Genomic DNA, 14,865 nt, shown 5'->3' with positions numbered 1-14,865 from the left:
AAAAAAAATGAAAATAGAAGATCAAATATAATTAATGAATAAAACACGTTGTAAGATTGAAAACGAGGTAAAATATTTGGGTATCGCTATAACAAATATGAACTGCATGTTATTTCAGAGTTAAAAAGGACACATTAAGATGGGAGAAAGTAAAACTGTCATTGTTGGGGAGAAATTTTGTGATAAAAATGAAATTTTTGTCTAGAATGATGTTTTTGTTTCAGACCGTACCTGTTTTAACAACTGAGGCATGCTCCAGCACAAGAAGCATTTTATAAGGGGAATGTAAAATAAAATCAAGAAAAGAACAGGGAACTGGGATGGTAGAAGTATATATCTGAATTTGTGTGGCAGGGGGAAAATACAAATTAAATACAAGGTGTTACAAAATCCAAAGGAAAGAGAAGAATTGGGTTTAACTAATTTGAAACTATTTTGCAACTTCCAGTTTAGTTTGGATGAAAGAATGGGTGCTGATAAATAGAAGGCTCCTGGAGTTAGAAGGACATGACCTGAAATTTTGGTTGCATGGATATTTGTGGTAATTTTGGTTGCATGGATATTTGTGGTAAGTCTAAGTTATTATGGATTTTAAAAATCATAATGCTAGATGTGACATTTTGAAAATATGAAATAGATAGAAATCAAGGTTCTACCTGAAAACACCTTTGTCGCTTCAGCACAAGAAGCATATTATAAATGAGAAATAATAGTTAAACATAAATGGCTAAATTTATCATCAGATACTAGAATTTTGTTAAGGTGAATATAAAATAAAATTAAGAAAAGATCTGGGAGCAAAGGGATATAGGTGCCTATAGTTCTCTTATTTACAGATATTAGAAAGTTTTAAAATAAAGAGTTTATGAACATTATAAGACTGAGTTTGAAATACACTTTATTGAAATTTGAAACAGAAAAAGAACAAGTGAAAAATGTATGATAAAATGGGCTTAAAATGCTGGTCATAATATGCAGATGGAACAATGAGAAAATATGTAGTTGAAAAGATTAATACTGTTATCATCTTAAAGATAATTTTTAAAAATGATGTATTGCTGGTATTTGTCATCAGAGAAATTATTTAGAATGTATAAAGGCTCTTCAAATTCATGATGGAAACGTGAACAACAAGAAGGGACATTTTATCATGATTGATGGACGTGTAAAAAAGCAAGAACATTTTGGATTCAAATGCAGACACTGATTCACAGGATTTTACAGATTAAGATACAATTAAGACAGAGGTCTGTCTTTTGGGATTGATGGGAAAACAGTTGATAGCAACTAATGGCATTTTGTGTTCATATATGATGACTCAGTGAAATTACTGTATGCTCAAAATGGAAAGATTTGGAAATACCTCCAATGGAGGAATTGTTGGTGAAGATGATAGAATATTCTGAGATAGCCAAATAGACTTATTTGATTAGAGAAAAGATAATATTTATCTTTTTAAATATTTTTAAATAGATGACTAGAAACCTCTTGTGAACTTTTTGTGTAAAACAAAAAAAAATAGAATTTATATTTTTCATGATTAGACTGATAGATTATAGAAAGAACAGAGACATGTAACTTTAGAGAAAGAGGTAAATTTATAATTATACTTATAAATAGGAAGTCATTTTTTTGTAGCTTTTTTGTTTCTTTTCTATTTTTCTATCCCTTTTTCCTGCCCTTGAGCTTTTATCTTTTTATCTGATTTTTTTCTTTCCCCCCTTTATATTAATCTGGATTAGCTTTTAGCTTGATTTTTAAAAGTCTTAATAAAAGTATGTACAGTATGTATGTATGTATGTATGTATGTATGTATGTATGTATGTATAGCATTTTGGTAGCAGTGGCTGGTAGAGTTCTTATATAGACCTAAAGCCTAATGTTCACTTGTTTAAATACATTTTTGTAATACTTTAATCCTCTTCAGTCATTTCTGGAATGGAGAGAGTAGGACTAGAGCATTTGTCTCAGTCACCCCTCCAGATAGTTTTCTGGTAAATGGCTGAAAAGAGCTTTTGGCTCCAACATATTTTTTTAAAACAAGGTTTAACATAAAAAAGAAGTGATATCTGTTACAAAAATAATATCATCTAAGAACTCTGATTCAGTGCTCAATGAAGGTCTTAAATATCTTTCAGGGGTGTTTTATTAAATTATCTCCTACAAATTCATGGTAAAATTCTGCTGATTTATATTATTTTTCTGAATTGAAGCATCTCTTTCAGTGTAAATGTATTAAATTCTACTTCACCATCTCCTTATTTGGAAATCAAATGAATACTTTTTTTATTATTCAAAATAATATTTTTTTATTTTTTCCAGTATATTGGGAGAGTAGATACTTTTGATCTGGAAACATTAATGTTTGCAGTTGGCATGGATTTTATGGATTCTGAGGGAGATGGGCAGTTAAGAAATATGAAATATAAATGAATGAATGAATGAATGAATGAATGAATGAATGAATTATCAATTAACATGAATATCATCAAGTTGGATTCAGCTCCTGAAGGACAGGAGCTGAAAGTTCTCCATCTCAACACATCTCTAGTAATAACTTCTAGTTCATCCAAGGACTTGCTTAGAATTTCTTGGATCCCATTCATCAACTCAATCCATTATCTTCTTCTCCTTCCTCTTCCCCTTCTCTCAGCTTCACTAGCATTTCCATTTCATTAATTAACTCCTGGGGAGTCCTTGATGTTGATTATCTGACTAGATAACTTCATTAGTGCTAGTAAGTGTGAGGATTTGCTCCCTGTTTACATATAGTAGCTTATCCTGTAAGTGTTGATGGGAGTGTGGTTTCTCTTTGGTTTTCCCTTGTTTAGAGTATTGTTTTCTTCTTGACTGTTTGTCTTCTGTTAATCCTTGCTTATCTGTTTATGGGCTGCTAAAGAAAATGTGTGCTGGTCTTTTTGTTCTTTTCTTATCCTTTTTATGATGTAGTTTGAATGTATGTATTGATGGCTGATTTGTCTGAGTGCCAAGCTTCTAGGAATTCCCTAGTGTTTTTGGATTTTACTTAGCCTAGGATGTTCACAATTTCCCAGTTGAAACTATCTGTCCTTATGAACCTTGCGTACCTAATGAAAAATGTGCAAGCAAACAACCAAGCTTAGAGAACACCAAGGCCTCCAGAGTTCAGAACACCAAGGCCTCCAGAGTTCAACTCTGGGCTACATTCTCTTCTATTGGTAGATAATTACTATAAACATGCTGACCAAGGTCATATTATCATCTTAAAGACCTTAACTTGAAAGAATTTAATACATTTTAAATAAAACAACAATATATCCATATTTGTAGCTTTCAAAACAAATCCATGATATTGCTCTATCATGTAAAAAGATTTAGGCATCTGCATTAAATGATTAGCCTTTGCCACCATCTTATTAAAAAAAAAGGAAAAAAAAGGGGTGGAAAAGATGAGGCTAAAGTAAGATTTAGTTTTTAATTCCTCAGATCTGCCAACAGGAGCTTCAGAGGCTTGGAATGTTGATGTACAAATGATAACATGTAAAACGAGAAGCCATCTAATGCCAGCCTTCTGGTCAAAGCTAGATTTAGGCTTAAAGACAGCTGGTGCCATAGCATGTGCTTGTTCATGTTCCCAAGACCCTGGAATGCCTTACAAGTAGACCCTGGGCCAAGAGAATCAATTAGTAATTTAAATAAGAACAATAAGACATTTTCAATGTGATCTTGACGGGAGAAATTTTATACAGGGCAGTATTAAATATTTGATACAGCAAGATGCTGTAGAGTTAATGGCCACCAAAAAAAAAAAAAAGGGAAGCAAAGGAGAATGGAAAGCAATCAAAGCAAACACTCATGGAATGTTTTAAGGATTATGTAATATTTTCAGAAGCGTGTGAAGGGTTGTAAAGGAAACAGCCAAAGTATGTGTGTATGGAAGGAGGTATAATAAATGATTTATTGTTTTATGTAATTCTAAATCAGAATCTGATAACTTTCAGATACTACAGAATTGTACAATATACAGTAGTGCAAATCTTCTTTCACACTTTACCACAAACGATATCATTAAAACGATAGTTTAAATATGAAACTTTTAAAAAGCCCACTCCTTTAATATCACAACAAACATGGATGTGGCACCTGTTCTAGCAGCACTCATCCATGGACCAGACTATATAATGATAGTAAATTATATTGCCCATGCAGCCAATGGAAACCCTATTGATTAAGGTCAGATGAGCAATCAGATCTCTCTGGTATGCTTCCTCCAGATATGCTTGATATCACATTAAAATAATTTTTAAAAAATCACACTTTGAGCCCCATTACAGAAAAATGTGGGATGATTGAAATTTGAAGTGGGACAGCTCTCCGTGTTGTTGCAAAACATTCTTGGGTTCTGTCTGTCTTTAATTTTTATTTTACTCTGATCCATAGCTGTCTGAAGCATAGTATTTTTGAGGCTGTCATATCAGGGAATGCATGGTTTATAGATTATAACCTTGTTTGTTACATTGCACAAATATAATATAATTCTGATTCTACCATATAATTAATTATAAAAAGGTATATACTACCCAGTTAATCCAGCATAGCAACTTCAATTGATCAATCAATCAATCAATTAATTTATGATTGCCTCTTGAATTAAAGTAATGCTACTTCCAAGGAATACAATGAAAGATACAGCTAAACTGATTTGGACAATGCTGATTTTGTTGCATTCGTCAACTTACTACAAAAAGCACCTAAGTAAACTTCTCCTTATGTTGCTTTCTTATTTGCATTTCAAGAAAGCTAACCCTAGATGCAATTCAGGAAAAAATCTTAGGCTATATTATATATTTTTTCTCATACTGGTAAAATTGACTTGTGACCATTTTTTTCACTTATGAGCATTGCAACATCCCCATGGTCATGTGATCAAAATCCATATGCTTGGCAACTGGCTGTTATATTTATAACAATGGAAAAGGCCTGGGGTCATGTGATCACCTTTTGCAATCTTTTGACAAAATAGGAAATTCTCTTTACAATCGTGTTACTAACTTAACAACGGCAGTGACTCCCTTAACAACTGTGGCAAGAAAGGTAATAAAATGTGGCAAAACTCAATTAACAAATGTCTCTCTTAGCAACAGAAATGTTGGGTTCAATTGTGGTCGTAAGTCAAGGACTACCTGTAAATAGATTTATAAAAAGGGCTTCAAACTTCAGGATTGTGATTGCATCCTTTAAAGAATCCTAGTTTGTTACAGAGTACAATCTCTGCTTCCCCTTTCATTCATTCATTCATTCTGATTTACAAGATAACAATTCCTTGGATTCACTGGGAAGAAAGAATACTTAGAACCAGGGGTGGGTTCTACTTATCTTTACTACCGGTTCGCAGCAGGGCCACGCATGTGTGCTCGCGCGTTCTTCTGCATGCACAGAAGCGTTTTTGTGACGTCGGGGTTGGTGGGCGGGGCCTCCCGCCGATTTTACTACTCAGTTCTATAGAACTGGTGCGAACCAGGGGCAACCCACTACTGCTTAGAACATTATGTTTGTAGGACACTTTTCTACGAAGCATTCGAAATGGCTTACAAAGGTGGTTTATGGAAGACGTACCTGCATTAAAACATAGCATGTGAGTTAATAATAAAATAATGAAGCAAAAAGCATCTAAAAGCAAACCAGGAGTTGGTCATTTTGATAGGATACGTGTTATGCAATCATACTTTAAAATATCTTGATAGCGAGGTTCATGCATTTCCTTCGCATTTATGTCAAAGGGACAAATCGATTGACTACAAACTTTTCTTCCAGCCTTCTGCTTTCATTCTTCCTTTCCTTCTCCTGCCCAGTGCTGCTTGACATTTACCAGAACCCAGTGTGGTTTGGTGACCTTGGACATACTGTGCACTTTAATTTGTCAATTTGGGAAATTAATTTGTGGAAGAATGAGCTGAAGCCAGAGGTCGGGCAGTTGGAGTGCAGACCTGCTGACAGGTTGACTGTCCATGGGGGGCTAATGAGAACACACCCCCAAGTGAACGGAACAAAAGCAGACAGATTACACTGCCCGGTTTGTTGACTGGAATCAATAACACCAGGCAGTTGTACCCACATTTTCACTATAATTTCACCTCATGCTGCTAAAGCAGTCATTCAGAAAAAGCTCAGGCCACAGATTTTAATCAGGTTTCATAAGGATGAAGAATATTCTGGGCTGCCACCTTTAAATCAGGCGGGTCTCACTATACTTTGTGCTAGTGGCATTGCCGGAAAGGGTAGTCAGAGGACATATGGCAAACACAAGAATTAATTATTTTCATATAGCATTAGAGAGCCAGTTTGGTGTAGTGGTTAAAGGAACTGGATTTTAAGCTGGGAGACCATGAATTCTAGTCTTGTCTGAGGCATGCAAGCTAACTAGGTGACTTTGCTTAGTTTTCTTCTCAGTCCTAGAAAAAAGTTACTCGTTAACCACTTTTGAAAATGTTACCCCCAAAGCTCCATGGACCTGTTCTTACAGTCACCAGAAGTCGGTGTTGACTCAATGGACCCATAAGGACAATACAGTATTGCTTTTCATAAGTGACTCTGGATGTCTTAGCCAACCATGCTTAGACAATAGTAACATTTTGATACAAACGACAGGCACATTGGGTTGCTATATCATCATACTAGTTAAGAAGCAAAGACCAAATTTCCTACCGTGTTTCCCCGAAAATAAGACCCTGTCTTATATTTTTTGAACCCAGAAATAAGCGTTTGGCCTTATTTTCAAGGAGGTCTTATTATTTTGGAGCGCATGGAGCAAGACCAGGATCCTCTCGCTGTCCTACCTGATTTCCAGCTCTGTCTTCCTATCCTTAACCAGAGGAAATGGCGGGGACTGGCTGCGCATGTGTTTAACTAAGGCTTATTTTCAGGGGAAGACTTATTTTCAGGGGAGGGCTTATTTTCAGGGAGGGCTTATTATCCGGGGAGGGCTTATTTTTGGGGAAACATGGTAGAAAGAAAAATATGAGGGTAGATGATCTGACAGAACCCTTGTTCCTTAATGTTATCACAAGATCATGGCTCATAACCTTTATTGTGAAAGAAAGAAACTGAAAGAAATTTGCAAATGAAAACAAGCCATGAATAGCTGTTTTCTGATTTTCTGAATATGGAATTTGTAATATGACTATAGTGACAAAAATGGCCCAAATATAATTTGTGATAGAGTCAAAACTTTCCTGCTTAACTACATAACAGGAGCTGAAGAAGCTTCTTGGATGAGAAGCAAAACGTCTTCAAAGAAAAACCAGAAAGTCCAGTTGTCTCTTGAAAAAGCACCTTTGGGACAACCATGACCTGGATGACTGAGAATCTCCATATACATAACAGGAGCTATGCTACTCTAATCGTAAGAACAGTTGTTGAGCTGTTTGATTTATTCTGCTGTGTTATTGACTTCAAGAGGTATCAGCAGCTGCTGTCATTGCTCAAGTCATAGAAGTATGAACATGTAATAGATTTTATATCTACATCATTATTCTGATTTTCTTCAAAAAGAAATCTGCTTGTATCTTTTCAGCAGCAATGACCCTCTAAATACTTTTCCAATAAATATAAGTGTTTAGAACTATGCCAGCCAGCATAATATCTGTGAGGATTTTTATTTTCATATAAGAAATGTCCAGGGGTTGTTGTGATTACATTTGTACTTTGCCTAAAATTGACACTGAAAATTTTGCCAAGAAGATTGTTCAAAGAAATGTAATGCCTCCTTCCCAATAGAAATGTTCAATGGATTTTTGGCAGTCAAAATGGTTTAGGGAAAAAATTGCAATAGATAATGCATGTTCTTGGATTACAGTCAGATTTTGCATTGTAGAGTAGCACTTTCTTCTTAGTTTGCATTTTTACTTGTACAACAAGTAAAGATGTCTGTCATCTCTGGTTAGTCTTCTAATTCTGCAGAATATTCTTCTTCTTTAGCCAGACAATTGATTTTAAAATCCTGACCATCTTCAATAGCCCTGAGGAAGTAAATGTGTAAATATAGAAATACAGGGAATATAGGGCATTACATTAATTTCATGCATATGTAATGTCAAGAGAATCTATATATTGAAAGAGACTGGAGGTCAAATAATTATTTCTCTGCTCTTTTTGCATCTGCTGATTGCTGGCTGGTAGCCTTGTTCAAGGCAATTGAATTCTCCCAGGGTAATGAGGGGTCAGAGAAGCATTTGCTGGACTACTGTGAGGTTTAGGCTTAGCATCTGGCAGATAAAGATCTGATCTAAGTTGGATTCTAGCTATGCAAGTCCTACAAAGTTGACTGAGAAATGAACTTCTCTAGTTATCTTGGATGTCTTTTAACCTGTTAGTCCTGAATGGGTCCTTGGGGCTGTTGGTGGGGCCACTTGTATTTTAGATCCACACACTTCCTGGTAGATCAGTGCACCAGAGAGAAGTCATTTGTTTGGATCCACATGATGGCACATGTTCCTTGAGAACTGGGATGGGTTTTTTTTGGCTCTTATGAAGGCAGTGGTCTACTTCCTCCTTAAGAAGTTAAGTTACATTAAGAGTCTTAGGTTTGTACCTCCAAATGAAAGTATTCATTAGTTAATTAATCTTTAATTTGTTTTTACCTCAGGCATGTCCAAGATGGAAGCCCAGACACTTGGAGGAACACTTAAGACAATCTCAGAAACTGCGCTGATATTTTGGAAGACTTTATCCCCCAAAGATTCAGTGATTACCTCTCCACTCTGACATTGTGTGATTTTTAAAAAAATATTTCCTAGGTTATTTTGAATTAATGAAAATTTTGCTTTATCTGCTGGGACTGTTTATCTTGCACATTTATTGTATGCATATACCTCTTTTATATACTAATAAAAACTAATATTACACATATAATAATACCATGTTAGCTAATTAAACCATTCACCTTTAAGTTAATTAAGAAAAAGAAAAAAGGGAAATGAAGAGAAATACAGAGATGGCCTTTAAGTAGGTATTGTAGTTATTACAAAAAACATCAATTTAGTCAAAAAGATTGAAAGGGACGAGGAAGGAAGTGAACATTGTCCCATTTTAACACTCTTTTTTATAAGGATAGAGGGAAAAACTCTCTCAGGCTTTCAAGAGTCCGTTAAAAGAATCTTCACTTTCAGTTTTATAAGTTATATAAGTTATAATAACAAACAAACAGAGTCTCAGTTGTTCTTATAGTATCTGTTTCCTGACCTGGTTTACCTCAAACATTAAATAATATGTTATGTGACAGCCAACTTTCTAAATAGTCCGCCAACTGACATCTATGGTGATAAACATGGTTAAATATAGAAAGAGAAAAAATATGTATGAAAATGAAAGGATATAGACCTTTATAATAAAAGAAGTGTGATAAATGAAGTTGTGTTTGTTGGGCCAAAGAGGAAATAGAGGAAGAGACAGCAAAAAACTACCAAAAAGGGTGAAGAAGATTCTGGTGCTAGCCTGTGGTAATAATTAATTATGGTGTCCATTTTATTTTTAGTCTTTCATTTGGAATAACATGAATAATACTAGAAGTATTTGTGATCCTTTCACTGTAGCTTAGGATGTGGATAGGGCAATTCCCCAAAGAAAACTTTTCTGCTCCTATTATATGGTTGTCTATTTTGCTTTGAGTGCCTAGCAGGAGCCATGAAGGTTGTCCTCCAACTATCTTCCCATTTTATTCCTTTATGTTTCTATATTTTTATTTATTTTTTGTTACAGTATGTCTTACATATCTCTTACATTGAGATATGGTTTTGTTATTTTGCTTGTAAGCCACCTGGAGTCACTTTTGGTGGAATGAGCAGCTATATAAAGTTGCTAAATAAATAAACAAGCAACTTAGTAAAAAAGTGACCTATATTAGGAAACTGATAGAGATAGTGTTTGTTTCTCTTTCACGAATCCTCTATGTATTCAGAAGTTGATTGGAAGATCCACATGGGAGAAGAGATTATAAACAAATTGCCAACTTTGGCAACTTTAAGACTTGTGGACTTCAATTTCCAAAATTCTTCAACCAGTCACAAAGTGCACAAGTCTTAAAGTTGTCAAGGTTGGGCACGCCTTCATTTCCTATAGCTAGTTTTCTTTCTCATCTCACCCTTCCCAGCTGTGTTTCTATCCATGGTGGAAAAAAATAGCTCTAACCATTCCTTTCTCAGTTGGAAGGGTTCTTTTGCCTGGGTATCAAAGAAAAGAAAGATGTAAAGATGTAAAGAAAATTAAAGGATTCAGAATCTTCAACTATATGTCCTTTCCAATTCAGGGTTTTCCACCGGTGCTTTTTTGTTTTTTTAAGTAACATTTAATGTGGATACAGAATCGTCATCATTTGAGAAGAAATCTCATTAGAACAATTCTGAGTTTTTTTAAATAAACTTGCCCTTGCTTATCATTGTGCTAAACAATTATTTTTTAAAAAGTGAGTGAGATGCAACGTGTAAAGGAAGAGTTGAAAAACAACAGAGTTAATACAGGATAGAACTGCTTTTTTGAAAAGTAGTGCTTGAAAAAGTAGAATCTTGTTTTTGGAATAAGTTGATTGGAGGTTAACATTGGCAGACCACAATGTAGAGGCAACAATTCTGTGTAACCACTTTTTTACTTTGTCCAAAAAAGAGAATTTTAAAATACTGAAGCAGAAATATTGCAGAAACAGAAATCTGGACTACATTAGGCATGTTGCAATTCTTCCTATACAGCATAAATACATATTATTAAGCTGTTATTTTATGGCAGTTTTCTTGATCATATGTGCTTAACAGATTTGTTGGCATGGGCCTCTTCAGTAGGGTTGTCCAAAAAGTCAAGATGGCGTCCTCAATCACTTGACTGAAACCCCACCATTTTTTAATGTGTTCCATGTAGCTACTCCTGAATTCTTGATTTTTTTTATTCCTGCAGATACACCTGTTTCTGGATGACTGCTCCTGTCACATTACAAATTTGGATTGTGAATGACAGCTTCTATCCTCAACTCATATGGAAATTGCCAGGGTGGTTAAGGCAAGATATTTAAAAGATTCTGCTGATTATTACTTAATTACAAGGTTTGTGAAAACATATCCATTGCTCATGGCTCTTAATTAAGTATACTTTTGTATTTCTATTAGCATTTCTATTTTTTTTTTCCCCAAAAGATTTTTACATCATGTTTTAGCAAGCATTTGCTTCAGGCAAGCTATATGAATGAAATAGGGAAAAGAGGAAAAAGGGCATTGCTTTTGGGAAGATTATTACTGGCATAAACATTAAAGTAAATATGCTTCTTTTCACAGTCTTTTAGGTTTAGATGACAAAGAGAGTAGAGAGCATTTCTTCCTCTCCCTGCTTTCTTAAAAATTAAAATTTACAGTTATATCCTGGATTGGCTGTAGGTTTTATCATATCTAAAAGAGGCTAACTGAGATTATGAGAATTTGGGCTAATCTAAGTTAGTTCCACTGAATCTAAAAGAAGATTTGGATGTGATTCATTGAAAGTGATTAGCAGTAGATTAAAAGGTAGACATCACAGTTAGTTTATGGAATGCACTACTCCAAGAAGCAGCATTAGACACTTACCTATACTAAACTTAGTAAAAAGCAATTAGACTAATTCATGGAGGATATCTTTAAGGAATATGTTGAAGAAATAGTGGATACAATTATAATACTTCTTAGTGATCCTGGGATTCTATCTACCAATCATTTCCCTTTCATAGTTTCCTAAATTCCATATACAGGACAGTATTTGGTGACCATAACCAAATACTGACCAGTGGAATGACCGTGAAATCTTGTGGCCAATGAATATATTTAATTCTTTTAGAAACAGACTCCTTATTGGAAATCAGTAAAATTACGATTATGATTATAACCTCCCCGGGAATCATCAAACGGCATAAAAGATATGATTACCACCACCTTCCTCACCACCAGCTTCCAGCAACTGGTGTCTGACTCTTCAAATATTGTGTTTTCAAACAGCAATTGCTCTCATAACCAGTAAAATAATGTATGTGTTTAAAAACTGTTAATATTTCCAAGAGGGTCAGACTGAGATAGCTAAGAGTTTCTTAAAATATGAAGCTCTCCCAAGAATCAAAAAGCAAATGTCTACTTTTGCCCAGTAAAAATGTTTTGTAGAGACCCTACCATTTTTGCAGCTTAGGAGCTGTAGAGTTGCAGTGGTTAAGAATGCGGTACTGCAGGCTAACTCTGCCCGTTGCCAGGAGATTGCTGCTGACCAGCTCAAGGTTGACCCATCCTTCCATCCTTTCAAAGTTGGTAAAATGAGGTCCCAGATTGTTGGGGGAAATATGCTGACTCTGTAAACCACTTAGAGAGGGCTATAAACACTATCGGTGATATATACCAAGTGCTATTGCTAAGTGTTAAAATTGTGTGATTAATAGATCACTGTTAAAAAATAATTTATGAATCTTTGGGGTAGAATCAAGAGACATTACTATGTTGCATTTTTCAATAGATAGAGTGTAATCTATCCACTGAATTAAGGCCTACAGTTCTTTCTTTGCTTTGATTTAGGTCTGCAACAAGAATGTAGAAACATGATCATCCTTGACTGATTGAGAAAACAAAGCAAAACAAAACAAAAAGGCAAGTCATGGCTCATGGCAATTTTAGCTTGGAGGTAGCCTGGTTAGATACCTCCTTATTAAAATTTTAAAAAAATACATACAAGTGGAATTATATAATTCCAAATATTAAATGCAGGCATGAAATAACTGGTTTGGATAAGATTAGAAGCTATCTCCTCATATATCATTATCCCAGTGAATACATTAATCCAAAACTCTGGAAAAACATGGTTGTGGTAAAACTACATGCCCACTTTTATCTGTGCATATGTTCAAAGAGATAACATAGCTGATGGGACCAAGTGAATACCTATCTATAAGTTACAAAAGTTGAAGAACATCAGGGCTGAAGCAGGGCTGACTATGGGTAACCTCAGGAAGCAAAAATTATGGAAAGCTATCTCGAGAGATTCATTACACCCTACAGATTTTTCCAAACTGGCTTATTAGAATTTATTTCATATCATTTCCAGACAGTGTAACAGTGAAGAGTGCTGACGTGAGATTCAGTAGCAGAAGAGACATCAACAGACAAGAGACGTTCTTGCTGTCACAATATGATGGGGCTGTTTTTGAACTGGAGGTGTATTGTGCTTTGCAAACGTGACAAGCCAGTGGGTTTTTTTAATGCTTTTTACTATTCACAACAACACAATCCTGTTGTTCACCTACTGTCAGAATTCCTTCTACGTCTTCCTCCCAGTGGCTATTCTCCTCCTGCTTCCTTCTCCTTTTCTAACTTAACAAGAGAGAATGAAAAGAAAGGTATGGATTTAACTTTCTCCTGGATCTGCTGAAACTCCTACTGCTTCTCTGTTGGAGGAAGAATCTCTTTCAGAGTTTTCTGTCCCTTCCTTATCTAGAGACCAGAGCTTCACAAATGACTAACAAGTCCTATAAGGATCCTTTATGAAAATGTCATCTGAGCCAGCTTGGTCCCTCCTTCCCTTCTTGGGTTTGGGTGAAGATATCCTGGGTAAAGGTCTCCTTTATCTGGGTCTTCACTTTCTTTCTTTCAGGGAAGCTATCCAGATCTTTCTTCTCCCTCGCTGAGCACCATTTCCTCTGCATACTCATGTAACTTCTCTTTTCAACTGTTCTCTATAGCTTCTCCCTTCTTTTCTCTCCTTTTTCCCTCTCCTCTCTTATTTTGAGTCAGATGAGCAACATGTTCTCCAGGAACTGGTGAAGTTGGATATCTCCCACGACTCTAGTTTCCAATATCTACATACCAGGCTGGACCAATTATTATTATTATTTATTAAATTTGTTCGATTGATTTGTTTGACACCAATGGGACTGCTTCTCCAAAATCTCACCATAAAAGACCTGACTAGTAGCCAGGTCAGTTCATCAGCCTTCTTGACAGCACAGGAGCCCTTCAAGGCCAGAGTTGAGTTCCTCCTCCTTTTTTTTTTTATTAAATAAATTTTTATTTGTTTAAAAGTACAAACAAAACAGAACTAGTGACAACAAAACATACAGAGCAAAACATGTAAACAAAGATTTCAAATATACATTTTGTCAAATATATATTGTCAAATAAACAACAGTAATATATGTTCTTATTTGTGTTTTGACTCTTCCTTGTTTGATCTTACTCATATATCTATCTTTATGATTCATAGTTAATTTATGTTAGTGATTTATGTTCCTGTTTCTGTAACTCCAATTACTCCCTATTCTTTTTTCCTTTTTCTATTTTTCAACCAGGTATACCACTTTTCCCATACTAGATAATAATCATGTTCCTCTTTATCTTGTAATTCTTTTGTAAGTCTGTCCATTTCTGCACATTCCATAATCTTATTAATTACTCTATCTTCTGTCGGTGTGTCACTACTCTTCCAATTTTGTGCAAAAATTATTCGTGCTGCTGTTATTATATGGATGATTAAATATTTTATTTCCTTTTCATATTGTCCATTTATTATACCTAGAAGAAAGGTTTCTGGTCTCATTTCTAATCTTTGTTGTGTGATTTCTTTTACTTGTGTTCTAATCATTTGCCAGTATTGTTTTGTTTTTGGACAGGTCCACCACATGTAATAATAAGTTCCTTTATAAAATTTACATTTCCAGCAAGTTGTAGAAGTGTTGGGGAACATTCTTGCCAATCTGGCTGGTGGGAGATGCCACCTATAGAACATTTTGTACATGTTTTCTTTATATGGTACAGACATTGTTAATTTATAATTTATTGTCCATAATTTTTCGCAATTGTTCCTCCTCCTTTTTCTCCCTTCATAACTGCAGCCATGTCAGGT

At 35.0% G+C, this 14,865-nt stretch overlaps 1 long non-coding RNA gene across 1 annotated transcript; it reads left to right on the top strand.

The window, feature by feature from the left end:
• The first annotated feature begins 478 nt into the window (after window positions 1–478).
• Window positions 479–14,485, top strand: LOC117672035 (uncharacterized). The gene is made up of 5 exons (XR_004593100.3): window positions 479–568; window positions 7,231–7,381; window positions 8,624–11,066; window positions 12,546–12,617; window positions 13,072–14,485. It is a non-coding gene; the product is annotated as an uncharacterized LOC117672035 (long non-coding RNA).
• Window positions 14,486–14,865: the final 380 nt, after the last annotated feature.

Source organism: Pantherophis guttatus, chromosome 1, assembly GCF_059756535.1.
Source record: "Pantherophis guttatus breed Tessera chromosome 1, ASM5975653v1, whole genome shotgun sequence".
In the NCBI taxonomy this organism is placed as follows: Eukaryota; Metazoa; Chordata; class Lepidosauria; order Squamata; family Colubridae; genus Pantherophis; species Pantherophis guttatus.
Note: the sequence above shows the minus strand (reverse complement) of the source record. Positions and strands in the feature narration are given on the sequence as shown.